Source organism: Equus asinus, chromosome 21 (genome assembly GCF_041296235.1).
Source record: "Equus asinus isolate D_3611 breed Donkey chromosome 21, EquAss-T2T_v2, whole genome shotgun sequence".
Classification (NCBI taxonomy): domain Eukaryota; kingdom Metazoa; phylum Chordata; class Mammalia; order Perissodactyla; family Equidae; genus Equus; species Equus asinus.
Window position 1 is genome coordinate 43,651,877 of NC_091810.1, and position 17,760 is coordinate 43,669,636.

Consider the following 17,760-nt stretch of genomic DNA (forward strand, 5'->3'; position numbering starts at 1 on the left):
ACGTGAAAAGGATTGTGGAGGTGCAGGCTGGCGGCCCACGTCCCCACGGCTGGAAGACTGCAGGTCCTGCCCACTCCTCTCCCATCACGTCAGAATATGGCTGCTTTTCAGAGCAGCCATCATCCTATCCAATGAAATGGATCTTTATTTTCATAATCTTTACAGAGATTAGAAAGAGCAGAAGTTCATTCATCTTCGCCTGGAAAATAACTTTGTGTTCAGAACTGTACCAAGAAGAGAAAAACAGAAAAGGAATGGTTTTTCCTCCTTAATTTGATTTACCCCAAAATTTCTGTGTTAAGGACAATTGTCAGAAGTAAAAGAAAGTTTTTAGGCCCTTTTCATTGTAATTCAATCTTTCTTATAATTTTTATAGCATGTGTAGTCATGAAATAACCAAGTGATTATTTTTACAGCTTTTACTGTACCATGGTACAAGCATAAATATATTGCAACTTAATAATGTTAATGAAAGTAACTAGTGATAAAGGCGAATATACAGAATGGAATGGCATGGAAGCACACCGTAGCCCTGATCCTCTGCTGAAAGATATTTCAGAAAACGCATTTTTTTCAAGTTCATGGGGATTCTTTTTTTTTTTTTAGATTGGCACCTGGGCTAACAACTGTTGCCAATGTTTTTTTTTTTTTTTTCTCTGCTTTATCTCCCCAACGCCCCCCCGTACACAGTTGTATATCTTAGTTGCAGGTCCTTCTAGTTGTGGGATGTGGGACGCCGCCTCAACGTGGCCTGACGAGCGGTGCCATGTCCGCGCCCAGGATCTGAACCCTGGGCCGCCACAGCGGAGTGCGCAAACTTAACCACTCGGCCATGGAACCGGCCCCCATGGGGATTCTTATGATGACAAAATTTGGCATTTGAGAAAGATAAATTTTGTAGGCTGTTTGCCCCTTTGTATAAACAATACTTGGAATTGTTAACAAAGTGAAAAATCTTCTTCCAGTGAGGTTACTGAAAGGAGCACTCATTTTGTCAAGTATAGGATTAAATCACACTGCATCATTTGTGACCATGTAAGCTTCCGAGGGCAAGGACATCATCTTCTAAGTGCTGCGCTTCCAGGGCCTACCACCATGCCCTGGACTTCGGCGCTTAGTCCATACTTGCTCAGGGGCCTGGAGGGCGTTTGTTCAGGCCCATGTTTTCTGATAAAGGTGTTGGTTACTGGGTAGGAAAGGAGTAAACATTCAGACTATGGGCTTAGCTATCAATGTATATTGAGAACCTGCTGAATAAATTAAACTTCAAATTAAATGTACGTTTGAAAAATAACATTATTCCAGTGCAGCATTTTCCACAGTATGTTCCCTAGGATATTAATAGGATGTTATCAAACAGAGAGCATTGGAGTTAAATAAAGTTGGGAAATACTGATGAACCAAAGTTAAAGTGGACTCCTCATAGCATTTTGCAAATTCCTGAAAGAGCATTTCCCAACTTTATTTTATTGTGAAACGTTCCCCCCGCGCCACCCCCCTAGTCCTTTTTTCCCCAACAAGAGTACTTGTAGAACTGGTTTGCTCTGGAAATACTTGTGGGAATGCTAGAATTCCATACAGTCAAGAGTTTGGTGGGGAGAATGATACCTCTTGTGAACACTGCTAGCAAGGTGGAATGGCAAGACCCAGGGTAGGAAGAGAAAGGCTGTGTTCTCACTGGGAGGGAGTTTAGAAGTTTGAATTCTGAAGTGTGATTGAGGTAGGTGAAGAAACCTTCATATATCTTCTATATTGTCTGGAAAGGCATCGTCTACGGATCCCCTGACTTTCCTACAGGAAGAAAATGCCAAGCTCATTAACGTGGTGTACATAGTGTTTAGGATCTGGCATCTCACTTTATGGTTGTATCCTCCAGTGACTTCTTCAGTGTCCTGCTTACCCGCCCAATGGACATCCTGTGCATCCTTCTCTTATCCTGTGAACTATCCTTCTAGACACAGGTCAGATGTTACGTCCTCTGAGGCCACTTTCAGCACTTGTCTGGAAGAGTTCTGTTCTTCTCCCTCTCTGCTGTCGGTTCACATGCCTTTCCCTCTAGAACACGGGCCTCTGGAGGGCAGGGATGGTATTTAATTTATCTTTGGATCCCGATAAAAAATAATGAACATTGGTTGTTGGTGGTGAGTGGGTGAATGAAAGAGGATGTTGTATAAGTTTTCTTAGGGATGCCATAATAAATTAATAAACTTGGTGGCTTAAAAGAACAAAAATTTATTGTCTTGGCAGTTCTCGAGGCCAGTTTTACAAAATCAAGGTGTGGGCAGGGCTGCACTCCCTCCAGAGACTGTAGGGGAGAAGCTTCCCTTATCTCTTCCAGCTTCTGGTGGCTCCAGGCATTCCTTAACTAGGACTGCATAACTCCAGTCTCTGCTTGCTCCCACCTTCACATGGCTTTCTCCTTTCTGTCAGTGTCTCTGCTCTGTGTGTCTCTTGTAAGGACATTTATCATTGGATTTAGGGCCCACCCAGATAATCCAAGATGATGTCATCTCAAGATCTTTAATTACATCTGGAAAGACCCTTTTTCCAAGTAAGTTCACATTCACAGGTTCTGGAACATGGTCATGTCTTTTTGGGAGCCACCATTCAACTCACTGTAGATACTAAATAGGTTTTTCATGATCAGAATATGCTTAAGAAAAACCTGGTCCAAGGATGGGAAGCCAGCCATGCGTGTAAGGGTGAAGATTCAGAGCTGGGTGTTCTAGATCGACAGAGCCAATATGGGCATACCATTGCTCCCCAAACTTGTGTGCATAGGAAGCATCACCTCTTCATCCTGCCAGTCTTCCCTCCAAGGCTGGATGTGGCCTCAGGATCCTTCTTAACACCAGGCTCTATGAAGCTACTTCTAGTTGACTGGAGTAGGCATGTGAAACAAAGGAACAGAATCTCTGAGATGATAAACAGAATAGACTTTCTGAGAGGCGTGAAAAGTCTCATTGAAAGAATTCCATCAGAGGCCAAGGAATTCAAGCTTAATGGAAATGGGACACAAACATATTATTTTATCCAGCAAAATGTATTCTTCCTAGGGAATGCTTTTGGGGGTAGGGTGGAGGTCCTTGTTTGCTTCCCCACAGGATCCAAAGTGCCTGGTGAGAAGAAACTCAGGAGGGAGGAAATGCTCTCCTCCTTGCTCCACTTGTAAACCTGCAGAAGAAATTGGGACCACTCTGGTTAGTGGTGACAGCTTCTAAAGCACTCAAATTCTGCTTTCTACATGGATATAAAGGAGTCTGACAATATCTTTGTCCTGGCAATATTCTTACTCATCTTGTCTTTTGTGTAAACTTGCTTGCATTTGAAATGCCGCAGAGTGGCAAGCTTGCCTGGTGCATTTGGTTTCTCCATCATCAGAAGGTTGTAGTTTCTAGACATTTTTCCCCTCTGACTCAGACAGTACTTCCTTTTAGATTACTGCTCTTATTTCTGGGTATTTCTTGTATTTCAGCTAGATAGGATGCTGTCAGCACACTTTCCCCCTTTCCGTAAAATTGGTAATTATGAAAGATAGAGCTATAATTTTTAGTTATTTTCTATCCAAACCGCTCTGTTTGCAAGACTTAGTGTGATGCTGTCTCTGCCTCCCTTTAGACTGCACTGAAAATGCTTACTGTTTAAATGGGTAAATGCCTAGTGACCAGGTTTGCTTGTAGGATATCAGGATGCTCAGAAACAGCAGCCCCTTAGTGTGTGGGTGGTTTGATGGGTTCCAGCATTGTTAGAATATGAACGAACAAAATGGAATCATAAAATCACAGAATGTCCGAGTTGGAACTGGATCAGTGAGTTGAACTTCCTCATTTTACAGATGTGATAATGGGGGGAACTCCCAATCACCAATTGTTGCTCCTTCAGCCCCTCACTTGTGATTTCTGTCACAAAATTGTAGGACTAAACAAAGAAACCACTGATGCAAGAATAATACAATATTGTTGACTCATTGTTTGCATGGTAAATTGATTTACACACACACAGAAAATTTGCAGGATGAAACAGATTTTCCATACTAAAATGTTCCCCGCCGTATTAGTGCTATGCTCACAGTAAATATTTTCAGAAGCAGTGATGGTGAAATGAGAAAGGATGGCTCTTTGTTTTTCTTTAAGAACATAAAATGACCAAAGAATGTACATAGCATGACTTTAGCTTTTTTAAACGTCATGGCAGTTCCAGCTTCTGATTCTGGCTTCTAACTTAATTGATTTTTATAACGCTTGCCATCTTCACTCCTGGCACTCAGTTTACTTCCAGCTCCATGTTCCTTAGTAATAAAATGCTTCCAAGTTGGAAGAGTCTCTGACAAGCCCCGACAGAGAAAAAATTGCTTGCTTTGGGCAATGTAAATTTGCACAGGGTTTGGTGTTACCACCCATTTCAGAATCATTTATGCTCTTCCTAAAAGTCAATGACGTGAAGCTTCAACTTGGCTTAAAAGTGAGAGTGTGCTCCTAGAGTCAACGCATACCCTAGTGAGGTGTTATAATGGAACTTCAGTGGTGAACCCTCCTTTCCTGAAGCTATTTGCGTGTGTAAAAGATGTTTCTGAATATCTTAGGATAGGAGAAGTATTTTCACTATTTTGGAAAGCAAATCTGTGCAAACTATTTCAGTAGTAAATATTTGGCTGAGGTTGAAACATCACATCATAAGAATATATAGAAGGAATGGTGTCTACCTGTAGGTGGCATTTTGCAGGATTTTCTTGTTGATGACATTTTATTCAGGGCATTTTAGACATGGGTGAAGAATAGAGATATTGTTTGCTGCCATATATACATAATATATATGCCATAGATATATAATATACATATTATATGGCAGCAAAAGGCATAGTTTAGTTGTATATTATACATTATTATTTATATATAATATATAATTTGATACATAATACATAAACATAATAAGTGTATACTATATATAAATATGTAATAAATATGTATGTAAGTCACAGTTCTACCATGTTAGCTTGTAGATCCCTCAGAGCCTCGATGTTTTCACCCATAAACAATACCTAACAGTACCAATATATGATAAAGGATAAAATACATACGATAATTTTAGCAACTTTACCTTTTTTTTGCTTCACGCCGTATTCCTCTTCACTCCTGTGGTTTGTTGTCATTCTTGCTGTTCACTTATTTCCAGTTTCTGCCTTCTGAGCATGATGTTCAAAGTGGGCCCTTTGGAGTTTGAGAGACATGTGCTTAAGTCTTGGCTTTGCCGCCTCTAAGTGCTGTGGCTCTCAGCCTTGTGAAATGGAGAGCAGTAGCTGCCTGTCTCACAGTGCTGACGGGCCACGTGAAACTGCGCATAGGTGTTAGCTAATGTTGCCATTATGGCTGTTAGTGCGATTAGCTTTTAATGGTGGATGCTAGAGTATTAACATATAGTACTCTATTGACTAAATTTACTAATCATATATCAATGATGGAATATATAATTTATCATGGTAATCATAAATTGTTACTTTTCACTATTAAACAGCAACCCTGTTCATTGATTGTTTCTACTTTATTTCTTAGTGTGTTTTAATAAAGCACCTTGCAAGTCATGATTCAGTCAATTCTTGTGGTATCAGTACTATTATTATCCTCATTTTATGGGTGAGGAAACTGAAGTTTTGTGAGATTGTATCTTTCTCTAAGTCCTGGTGAGTAAGTGGAGGGTTAAGATTTGACCTTGAGAGGTCTAGCTCAAGAGCCCCTACTTGTAGGTATTACTCTTTCTTGCCTTCCAACAACGTATTAATATACTAGATAAAGAATCATGGAAGCTGTAATATGTACCACCATAAATAATTCTTCCAGGACAGACTGTGTCCTTGCCTGCTCTTCTCACTGCAGCATTTCTGCCTCAAGGAGGGTCAATTGGAAATGCAGGTGATCGATTGATTTTCTGGGAGCTCTGGTCCTGCCTGGATTTACCTTACTCTGAGCTCCCCATGGCAGTCAGTGTGATGCCTTAGTTAGCTTGCAAGTGGAATTGACTAATGCGTTAATTTAATCTTTGTTTTGATTGCCTATGTGACTGAGCATGTAGTAGGCATTTAATAAACTCTTATTTATTTGCCTATGTGTCTTTCCAGAAATAGTCTATGCACATACAAGCAAATGCTCCTTCTCTTATTCCCAATTTAAAACATGTCATACATATAGGAACAGACATTGCATTTTATATTTGGCTTTTGCAAAAATTTTCTGCAATTTGCCTTTTGTTTTTTTTTTTTGAGGAAGATCAGTCCTGAGCTAACATCTGCCGCCAGTCCTCCTCTTTTTGCTGAGGAAGATTGGCCCTGAGGTAACATCCATGCCCATCTTCCTCTCCTTTATATGTGGGATTCCTGCCACAGCGTGGCCTGACAAGCGGTGCGTAGGTCTGCACCCGAGATCTGAGCCGGTGAACCCTGGGCCGCCGAAGCGTAATGTGTGAACTTAACCACTGTGCCACCGAGCTGGCCCCTGACTTTTTTTATAAAGATATTTTAATTTATATTTAATCTCATTTGTCTATCTTTTCCTTTATAGTGTCTAAGCTTTTCTTCCTTCTTAGACAGGACTTCTGTACTTCAAAAATAAAAAGAAGGGCCTCCATATTTACTTCTAGAATTTTTATGGTTTAATTATTTTACACCTAATTCTTTATTAGGATTTTTTTTGGTCATAAGGAGTTAGGTAAGGTTTTGTCTTTATTATTATTTTGCTAAATGAGTAGTCAGTTTCCAGCCATTATTAATTGAATAATCTAATTTTCTCTACTGAATCTTTTTTTTTTTTTTTTTTTTTTAGATTTTATTTTTTCCTTTTTCTCCCCAAAGCCCCCCAGTACATAGTTGTATATTCTTTGTTGTGGGTCCTTCTAGTTGTGGCATGTGGGACGCTGCCTCAGCGTGGTTTGATGAGCAGTGTCATGTCCGCGCCCAGGATTCGAACCAACGAAACACTGGGCCGCCTGCTGCGGAGCGCGCGAACTTAACCGCTCGGCCACGGGGCCAGCCCCTCTCTACTGAATCTTAAATGCCACTTTTATCATATTAAATTTCCTTAAGTATATGAATCTATTTTGGACTTCCTCTGTCTTTTTCTTCCTGCATCAACACTAAACTGTTTTAATTACCAAAGCTTTAAAATATGTTTTTGTGTCTGGATCACTCACTTTGTGACATCATGAGAGTTTAGGGTAGGTAATGACTTTAGAGGCCATTGAGCAAAGTTTTGTTGGTATGGAAGAAATAACTGAGTCCCTGAGAAGCAAGTGACTTCCCCAAAGGTCCCACCAGATGCTGGCAGAGCCAGAAGTTAACCTGGGAAGTAGGTTAGTGGAGTGGACCTTGAAGCAGAAGGTGGAGCTTTAACATAGTCTACAATGTTGGCTCTGCAAGCCCTCAGAGATGCAGTGTTTTAACTTGTAAACAACACCTACCTTACAGGTGGCCCCAAGCAATGCAGAAGACACGTGGGCACATCGCCTAACACACTGTTAGTCACAGAGGACATCTTGGATTTTATTTAGTTGACTTTGAGCCAAGGCCTTCTGAATCTAATCCACTGGTGTGTCCCCATTTCGCCACTCAAACATTTCGTATCCATGCCATGTCTTAAAAATTTCATGGCTAAAAGATCCTTGAGAACTATCTTTACTAAAAATTAATGAAGGATATTATTATATACTCTTAGAAAAACAAGTGTTCTATGGTTAAATAGATGTGGGAAAAGATGAGTTAAATCAAGTTAGGTAAGATCTTTGCTATGGGACTTCAGAATCTTTTTCTGCTAATGTCTACCATAAATCAGGAGAGCTAGCTGCATTTTTCAAGTCAGCTTGATCATGGAACACACCTCCACTCCTCCATTTAATTTTTGCACAACCCCCAGGAGGATTTCAAATAACAAATACTGTTTACTTTACAGCAGTATGTCTCCCACTTGGGAAGAAATTCCTTTTAAAAGAAAAAAATGAAAAGAACGTTGTAGGCACTCAGTATTGCTTTGTGTAATAATTATTACTTGTGTTACTTAATTAGGTAAAAGATAAGACTAGGTATGCTTATAGCTCTTATAGAAAACTATGAAACCAAATCAAAATTACACTAAATAAAAAATACAATGTCAAAGCCTATAAAACTTAAATTAAGGATGCTAACTTTAAATGGAGAAGGATTGTGATTGCTGGATGTAAATTTATACTTGATATGAATATGGTGCCAATTGCTATGGCTCAGATGCTAGCTGAAGAGGTTTGCATAGTGGTGTGCTGTATGATATCCTGGTTTCCTCACTGATTGCTGTTTCTGTAGTGTTGACGAACCCCTCATTTGCATGGTCACCATGATGTCCCATGGCCAAGACTTGAAGGGAATATATCAGAGAAATAAGAAGTCCTTCTGTGCTTTCTCCATTTCACCCCAAAGGAATCTTAATGCAAACACAAAGGCAGATATTGAAACTTCTTAGCAATCCTTAGTTATAAGGAGTTATTTACATGATCCAGAATAAGTTCATTTTAACTCTCGAGATAATCATCAAAAAGAAAAGACAACATAAAACACTTCTTGGAGCAAACTCGTGAATCCTTGAACACAGGTCCCCATCCTCCAGGAATATGGGCCCTGATTTGAGAGACATGACTTTAAAATATGGGTTTAATTCTCTTTTAAATAAAATGATTACAGTTCCTAATTTGTTAGTCATTTATAAACACATCAAGCGTACCTGGATGGAAGTTACTTATTTGGATTTACTGAAAAGCACTGGCCTTGAGATCACAAAATTATTACTTAATCTTGGTACTAAATTGTTAGTGATTTAACTTCTTTAGGCTTCAGTGATCGTTTAGAAAGTTCATGGCATATCTCAGCAGGATCAATATTTTAAAATTTTATGTTAAAATGTGTTTTCATGTTTAAATTTAAGGTGCTTACTTGAAGGGAAAGTGCAATATGAATGATACATGGTGTTTTCTTAAACTTTTTTTTTGGTAGTAGTAAATGTTTTGAAGATGGGCTTTTCAAATATTAGGAGGTACTAAGATTGATAGCTTTGCAAATTGGTTTTAAGTATTTTGAATTTATAACTATCATCATGTTGCAAAATAACATTGACTTTGGAATGGCTTACTTCCTTTTGTAGTAATTCAAAAATATTATGACAGCTATAGTTTTATAGTGAGCATAAAAACCAGTGAGGTAAGTTCAATGAGGTAAGGTTAGTGTTGGAAGTTTTATTAACAAAAACTTTAAGTATTAACACATGAGTTACAATTCCCATGTGTTTTCAGAAATTTGCTGGAACCGAACTGAACATTAAATTTTGAACTTTGGACTAGTCACTTAAAACCACCTAATTTTAGTGTAAGAAGTAGCCAAAAACTTAAGTATGAAAACAGGCTTTATAAACTTGGCTGGATTATTAACCCACATATGATATGAATTCTTCCATGTAGGTGATACGAAGCACTCTTAACCCAGCATTGTTTTCTTCAAGTAGGTGGCATGTGGGACTTGGGTATAATTTTTTGACAAGTAGGGAAGACAAAATGCACCTTTACAACCTGAAAATCTCAACTGTGTTATTAACAAGCTGGTGATTGTAACTTAACTTTTATAAGCACAGCATGTGGTCATACTATACTGAATACTGAATTTTATTTTTTGAATTGAAATTGTATAGAACAGACATAATTTAAGAAAAAGGTACATTGTAAATGATGAAGCACTTTATAGTGCAGCCATTATTGTTCCTCTTTGTGCTATCTAAATATCTTAAAATACAATATAGGTTTTCTCCCCTAGTCAGATGTATAAGATTTTGGTTGCTAGATGAAAGCTAGCACCCAGAAGTGGGATTACACAGTCCTTTTTTACCCCAGTCAGTATCACTCTATTGACTGAAGGAATCCACAGGAGGGTAAATACATCAATGACATTAACTAGCCACCTTGAAGAGCTTAAGGACAGAATTGCAATGACCAAATCTCTTGTTACTCATGACTGTGAGGGGGAGAGAGACCTTATAAGTAAAGACTGAAAACCAGAGACCCTTCTAGGAGAAGGATTTCTCTCAATTTTCGACTGTATAGATGTCCTCTCCTTACAAGTTTTTGTTAACTTGATCTTAGACAGCTCCATCTAAGTGTGAGTAAATCTGTAAATGTGCAGAAGATGTCCTAATTAGTCTTCTGGAGGAATGGTGATGTAATTACCAGACTGCTCATCCGCACATAGGTTAGACTCTAGTCCATGTTCTGTTGTCTTAGAGCTTCCAAGTCTTTTAGCTGTTTATCTTTTGGATGTTTCCTAGCGTCTCAAACTACATGGCCCTGATCATGAACTCTTGATTTCCTGTTCTCAAGTCTGATTCTCCCCAGTCTTTCCCAGCACAGGCAATAATTCCACTATCTATGCAGTTGCTCCAGCCAGTAACCCAGGAGTTTTTTGATTTCTTCCATCGTTTCACCGCCATGTATACAAATCCTCAGTTCTGCCAGTTGTCTCCTGATTATATCTCAAAATGTATCTCAAACACAGCCACGTCTGCTCTCTGCACTACCTCTGTCCTGGTTGTGGCAGTCACTTCTGGTTGACTGCAGTAGTTCCCTACCTCTCTCTGGCCTCCATTCATGCCCCCTAGTGTCTGTTCGTAGAACAGCATCAAATTGTTCCATCCTCTGCCAATAAGAAGACTCTATTGGTCTTGAATAATTTCCTTGCTTTCTGGTTCAACAAGGTATTCTATACTCACCTTGGATGTTTCTTGCTACAGACTTAAAATCAATCATTTCTACAATGAAACTGATTTCTTTTAGTGAAAAGTGGTTTTTAGAGACTACAATCTGGGTTTTGAGATGGGTGCTCATTGCTACCGAGGTGTTCACTTTTTTCTAGGCCTTTTTAATGGTCAAAGCTAGAAAATAATTTTAAGAGAGAAAATGCATCATGTGTTCATACTTATTAGTCTTACAAGGCCATTTTTTAAGACCCAAATTTATTAAAATCCAAAATCACCTTGAAAGCAGTGGAGCAGGTATAAAGCACACCTTGTTTAAAGATCAGTGAAGACCACTTAGTATTCGACGATTGCACAGTAGAGAGTATCCATCAGTTCAATAAACCATTTTGCTGAATACCGAAGTGTTGGCTCAGGTTTGATTTATAATAACTGGTAGATATTTGCTAAATCATGAATTTTATTATTTTTGCATACACACAAACACACACGTATATATTTTCACCAATATACACAGATATCTACAAGTTAGCCTTTTGTCATTCCAGTTTTTTACAAGGATTTTACATAAGATCTTAAAGTTTATATTTGTATTACTTTCTTCTTACCCTAAAAATCATATTTACTAATAACATTGACGTAATGCTTATTTGTTCTACCTCACCCAAACCCTCACAAATGTATGGTTCACCAAGTCATAGACTTGACAGTCTTGTTAAAAGGCTGTATCTGGAACCTAGAACAATGCCTGGTACAAAATCGATTCTTCCTATTTGTTGAATGAATGAATAAATAATTCTAGTTATTGGAGATAAGAAGAGCACCTACAGAGAAGCGAAGTCTGAAATCAAAATTGCTGCAGAAGCCAAAGAGTAGAAGGGCACAACCCAAGCGTAGGCTGAGAGGTGGACACACTCTCACCTATATTGCTAGTTTCTGCTGGTGCAGCTGTTGAAGGACATTTTTTCTGGAAGGCAGCTTTTGCTATAATTAGAGATTGGTGTGAAAAAGTTTTTAAAAACGATGATTATTCTGAATTCTTCTTTTCAATAAGACTCCAGAAAGATCATGCTAACTGAATCACCAATCCAAATGAGTCGTTGACAGTTCTGTGGTTCTCTTTGGTAGAGATCAGTAGCCTCTGATGTTTAGAGAAAGGAAGGCTGTAGGATTCCTGCCCCATGACCTTGCCTTCAGGTAGTACATCATAGTCATGCAACGTCTCTGAGTGTTCCTTGAATTTCCAGCTGTCTGCTTTTTTGAGACCATAAACGGTTCATGCTAGGTCAATGTAATGACATTTCCTGTGGCTGGACTCAGCCAACCTTGTTTGCTGTTGGGCCAAAATCCTCCCTGAAGCCTCTATATACAGGGGAGATTGTAATCTAAGGGGTGAAACTTTTGGGTGTACTAGAGTCATAGACCAGCCCAGTCCAATATGGTACCCTTGAGCCACGTGTGACTACTGAGTGCCTAAAGTGTGGCTTGTTCTAATTGAGATATGCTGAAAGTGTAAAATAAATGCTGGATTTTGAAGACAATACAAAAAAAAGAATGTAAAATATCTCATTAATATTTTTCATATTGATTACATGTTAAATAATATTTTGGATAGTGGGTTAAATTAAATATATTATTAAAATTAATTTCATCTGTTTCTTTTTACTTTTTTAATGTGGCTACTTGAAATTTTAAAATTATAGATGTGGCTTACATCATATTTCCATTGGACACACTGTCTGAACTCCTGTTCCTGGAAGAGTGGGAGTGCCTGTGCAACATTTCTAGCCAATCCACACATCTCAAACACCACTCACTTTACCATGGAAAAATCACTTTTCACATCAGTTATGTTAATTGCCCAAATTTTAGGTGTTCATCAAATATAAAGAATATGGAGGCACTTTTGGTAGCTGACTCTGGCCTGTCAGCTTTTAATTAAAGTCTTTCATAGGTTAATAGCTACCACTGGAGAATTTATTCCTAGTTGGGAAGTATAGCCACCCAGACATCCCTCCACACAGACACACATATCATACAGTGTATGCTGAAATATTTTAAAGCAAATGACAGACAATATAACACCCTGGTACATGTTAGAGCACAAAATCTTATTTGCTGGTTCGCTACTTTTCCTGAGGGCTGTTGATTAGCAACCTTTATTGCATTCCTACAGTATATAAATCACTGGGTTAGAGGCTGTGGAAAAGAGAATAATAAAATATAATAACAATAGCAAAAATTTATTGAGTGTTTCTAGGTGCCAGGCACTGTGCTAAGTGCATTACATGAGTTATTTAGTTTAATCCTCAAAATAGCTTGAGGAGGGAGGTACCGTTATTATCCTCATTTTGTTTATAACACCTTAGTTCTGCTTCTGACATTTGGGACGCCTGTTGGTAAGTCCATGGCTGTTGCCATGAGTTGCTTGAACACATGCATTTACAATGCAGTGACTTTTGCAAAGCAGAGTTGTCCACTTAAGCCATTTGTCTGTTCGAACTGAAGTTTAAGCCAGTGAGCTAAGGGTACTGACCCTTCCTCTTTGGTCTCTTTCTGTTTTCTCCCCGGGGTCTTGATCTTTAACCTTTGTGTTCACTCCCCTGGGTTCTGCTACTTTGTTTTAGCTCTGCTTTTAACTCTCTGTCATTTTTTCCCTTCTTTGGATTCGGGGTGAAAGGATAGGAGAAAGAAGATTTTGGGGTCCTACATATAAAAGAAGTAGAGGGAGGTACAATGGCCCCGTTTCCTTTAGGTTGGTGATAATCTCTAAGACAAACAAGGCTTTATAGTTTAAGTTACCCACTTCTTAGCAAAACCAGGGGAAATTATTATAATGATTTCTGGGTAGTTTAACACATCATACTGTAAGTCCAACCCATGTTGGGGGTTTGGGATTGGTGTGGGGGAAGGAAGGGGACAATCCTGTTTCTCATGGTCATTTGAGGATCCAGATTTATGGAGGTTCTGCCATCTTGTAGCTCCACTGTCTGAAAAACGTAGCTTCCAAGATCTCTGAGGAAGAGGAAAAGTATGCAGGTAGCATGGACAGGAAATGACGTATGTCACTTCTCCTTATATTTCATGAATAAAGCACACGGCCCCATCTTCTCACACGGAGGCTGAGAAGAGAGATCTTCCCTGTCTTCAGGAAGGAAAGGAGCATTGGATGTGAGTGAGAACTAGTGGTTACTACCACAGCAAATTTTAGATTTCAGGTTGTTTGTAGTGTTTGTGTCTTCAGAGGCTGTGTTCATTATATACTTCCAACTTTGAAACCGTCTTCCCCATTTGACTGATTGCAAGTTGAATCAAATTCAAATATATGCTTAACCCAAGTCTACTATTAGGAAAAACAAACAAATGAAACTTTGAATGTGAAATAAAACTATATTGGGAGCTTTTGTGCATGTTCCAGTTTCATTTTCTTTTAAAGCTGTTCTTTGTGATCGCACGTTTATTCAAATCCTGAAGCGTTGTCAAGTAAGTAGTATTTAATCTGTGAAAATTTTCAAGTGGCCACTTTCTCTCTTTCAAGTGTTTTTTTTCCTCAAGTGTTGCTGTAGTCATTTTAAGATTGAAATGAACCATTTGATTTTAAAAAATTATTTATGGCACATCAAGTAGCACTTAGTGTTTTGTCACAACATTGAAAGCGTTTCTGAAGCCCCGTGTAAAATATGGCAGAGAGGTCGGGAGGCTTATGTATAGAACTTCTAGAAACATACCTCACTATTGGAACTGGTTATAATTTCTGGGTGCTGACATGAAGATTAATAATGTTAACTCTGATTTTGGCAATTTTTGCCAATTTCATTGCCATGGTCCTTTTCTTTCAAGTTATTACCTGGAACTGAAGTGATAACAAATGTTTCATGTTTATACTGCCAGATAAAAGGTCAAGTTTTCATATGTTACATGCTCTTAAACACACACATGTGCACACACACACACGCACAAATACGCACACTGGATCAGAAGAAAATGAGTAATTCTCCTAAAATGAAAAGATTGTCCTAGTTTTAACATTAGGTGACTAGTTTCCGTGTGGTTAAGTCATACGTAAAAATTGGAAATTCAGCCTATGGGTCTTTGTGCGTTGACGATATCATCCAGTTCTAATTTTCTTTTGTTTTTCTGGGAAATGATGGTGCTCTTTGCTTTGCCAAGTTTTATTATTGAGTCAACTGCCAAAGTTTAAGAGAGAGAGTCAAGGGCCCTTAAAATTATTTGGTGTTGAGTGAAGAGGCAGAGAAAGGTATTTCATATCCCCAAACATTTTAACTTTTATATCTCTCCCTGATGTTGGACTATAATCTAAACTTCAAGGCTTTTCCGATTCTTTTTTAAGTGATGTGCACTCTTGGGTGAAATCTGAATATAAGTGAAGGGAACTTTAATCCTACTCATTGATACCCAGTTTGGAACTACATATTCTAATTTTTATTGGATTATATTCTTTTTTTGCCTGGTCTTCCCTGTATTTAAACTTCTGTGCATTAGAAGGCCTGTGTGCCTGCTTGTGGTTTTGCACCATCTGGAAGTTAAAATTTGACTTTAGAAATGATGTCATACTTGCTTACTGCAAACTGGGCTAATGTTGGTTGAGAATTGGATGCGGTTCAGGTCAGAGTTTTGTCTTTAAAAAAAAGACCCTTAAGCTTCGTTTCTTGATTCTAGGAGACTGTGCAAAGCTGTAAAGATAGAGTGAAGGTGATTGAAGGGCATGATTCAAATTCCTTTGAAGCTGAGGACATGCTTTTGGGTGCATGGAAAATAAGCTTCCAAACAGAAGACCTCAGCTGGCACAGACTTCCTCCTGCCATGTAGAGTTTGGGTGTTGCGAGTAGTGTGTTGATCACGACCATCCTTGCTCTCTCCTTTATTCCTGGAGAAATATTCCTATAACCAGGGTTGCTTTTTATCTCTCCTGGGCTCAGGAAGATGCGTCAGGGCATTGATAGATCACACAGGGTGAGGAGGTGCTACAAATGTTAAGCATGTTGTTCATCAATACAGAGTCTCTTTTTCTAAACTCTCTCCAGCACCAATCACTACTTCCCATATTGTAATTTATTTATATCACAGTTTTGGATATTGGATATTTCCTTTAGTCCAGATATAGACCATCCGTCTTTGATAGCTAGAATGCAGAGCTCATGGGACCACAGCTTCTTCTCAGATTCATGCTGAGTCCTGGTCAGCCTGTGTGCAAATCTCTGTAATTGAATGTAACCCTTTATAACCACTGCTATGGTCTGGAGTGCTCAGCATGTCCTGCCAGTTTCCAAGGAACCCATCAAATGCCATCCATTATATATAAACTAAAAATCATATTTTTTCACCAGATATGATGAAAACCCAAAGAGAAATACTAATGCTATTCCAGGTTTACAGGTGTAGATAACTTTAGACAAAGATAGGCCACTTGAGAATCTGAGATGCTTAAGCTTTAGTGAACTGGCATGAATTTTCATTTCGGAAAGGAAAGATCCCCAGGACATGAGTATCCCCTTCCCCTTCCTTCCCCGCCCCTGGATCTCTGTGGCCATTCTGTGAGAAGAGGCACAGCTATCGCTCCTTGAAGATTCTGCGGGTCTCACCCTCTGCAGTCACAGAGTGGCCGTCTGCTCTCATAATGCGGTCAGGGTGACTCTGCCCACTGAGCTGTAAGCACTTATCAGCACCTCTTCCCTTGCTGGGACCTCCCAGCTTCATCCTCCTCTCTGAGTCAGAAACTAGAAAACTCTCTACCCACCCACCTCCCCATCACCTTTGACCCCTTTTTTGGAAAAGGGTAAGAAAAGGAGACTCTAACTTTTTATCTCTAATATCATCATTCTTCCCTGATATATTCTACCTAAGTCTGATTCCTGCCTTTAAAATCATAAAATGTCATGCCCTTAGAGACTGTCTGTTCTAAGCTCTTTGTTTTATGGATGGAGAAACTGAGGCTGGAAGGCTGGGTGAGAGGAAGTGAGAGTAATTTGTTCTGATCCTCACAGCTACATAGAAGCAGAACTCAGCCTAAAACCTAAGTGTCCCCTTTCCAGTGTTCTAGGTTGCCTTCGCCTCTGTGTCCTTGTAGTATTTACCTGTTTATCTGTTTTGGCTTATTATGGTATTCCTTTGGCCTTTTGTTTTTTTTTTACTTTTATCTTTTTTTTCCCCTTTTCATCTAATTTTTACTTACTGGTAGTATAATGAGCAAAATGTCCCACAAGATTTGCAATGAGATTCAGCAGCCCCCTTCTTACCTCTGTCCCATTTCTTCTTCCCCAAGACAACCTGCTCTCACTCTTTTTGCCTGGTTGTTTTGATGTCTCTAAATAACGTGTTGGCAGCGCTGCTTCCTGATGCTTGATGTAGCGGCTGTCTATCAGGTTCCTGGTGTGGAGGGTGAGGATTAAAGTCTTCCATCACTCTGATACCCCATATCGCCCATCTAAATTTTTTTGCACATGGTCTTTAGAATGTTAAATTAAGAAAATAAAGCTTATGTTTTCTCATTTTATTACTGACATTTGAAAAACAGAAATTATAATAATCTAATTTTTGATCTAAGGTAGAAATAGGATTTTCTTTTTTGTATACTTTGTCTTCTTTTTCGTTAGTATTTGGAAAGCGGTCTTTCATAAAGCTGGAGAATGGGTGTCATTTCCATGGCATTTACTTCCTCTTGGCAACATGTATTTTTCTAATTTAGGACTGTTTCTCTACTTGTCAATCTTGTTCTTCCAGATGTTCGTGGCATGGCTCGTTGTAGCGTCCATTTTGCTGGAGGATGCTGCAGAGCGTCAGCAGTATTGTGTCCTCTCTGGGCTCTCAAAGACACAGAGTGTTAGTGTACTTTGTTTCCCAGCTTATGGCTTCACCATATGGAGACGTACGACTATTTCATAAAGTCTTATTTCATATAAACCTCATATTTTAAAAAAATATATCACTCTTCAGGTACATATGCCACAGGACTTTAGGTGGATATAAGCTGTTAAGACGCATGGCATCGAGG

At 38.9% G+C, this 17,760-nt stretch overlaps 1 protein-coding gene across 7 annotated transcripts in view; it reads left to right on the forward strand.

Moving 5' to 3' along the window:
- Window positions 1-17,760, forward strand: part of ERC2 (ELKS/RAB6-interacting/CAST family member 2) — a 912,338-nt gene that overhangs the window by 340,944 nt on the left and 553,634 nt on the right. The gene's annotated exons all lie outside the window — the stretch shown is intronic.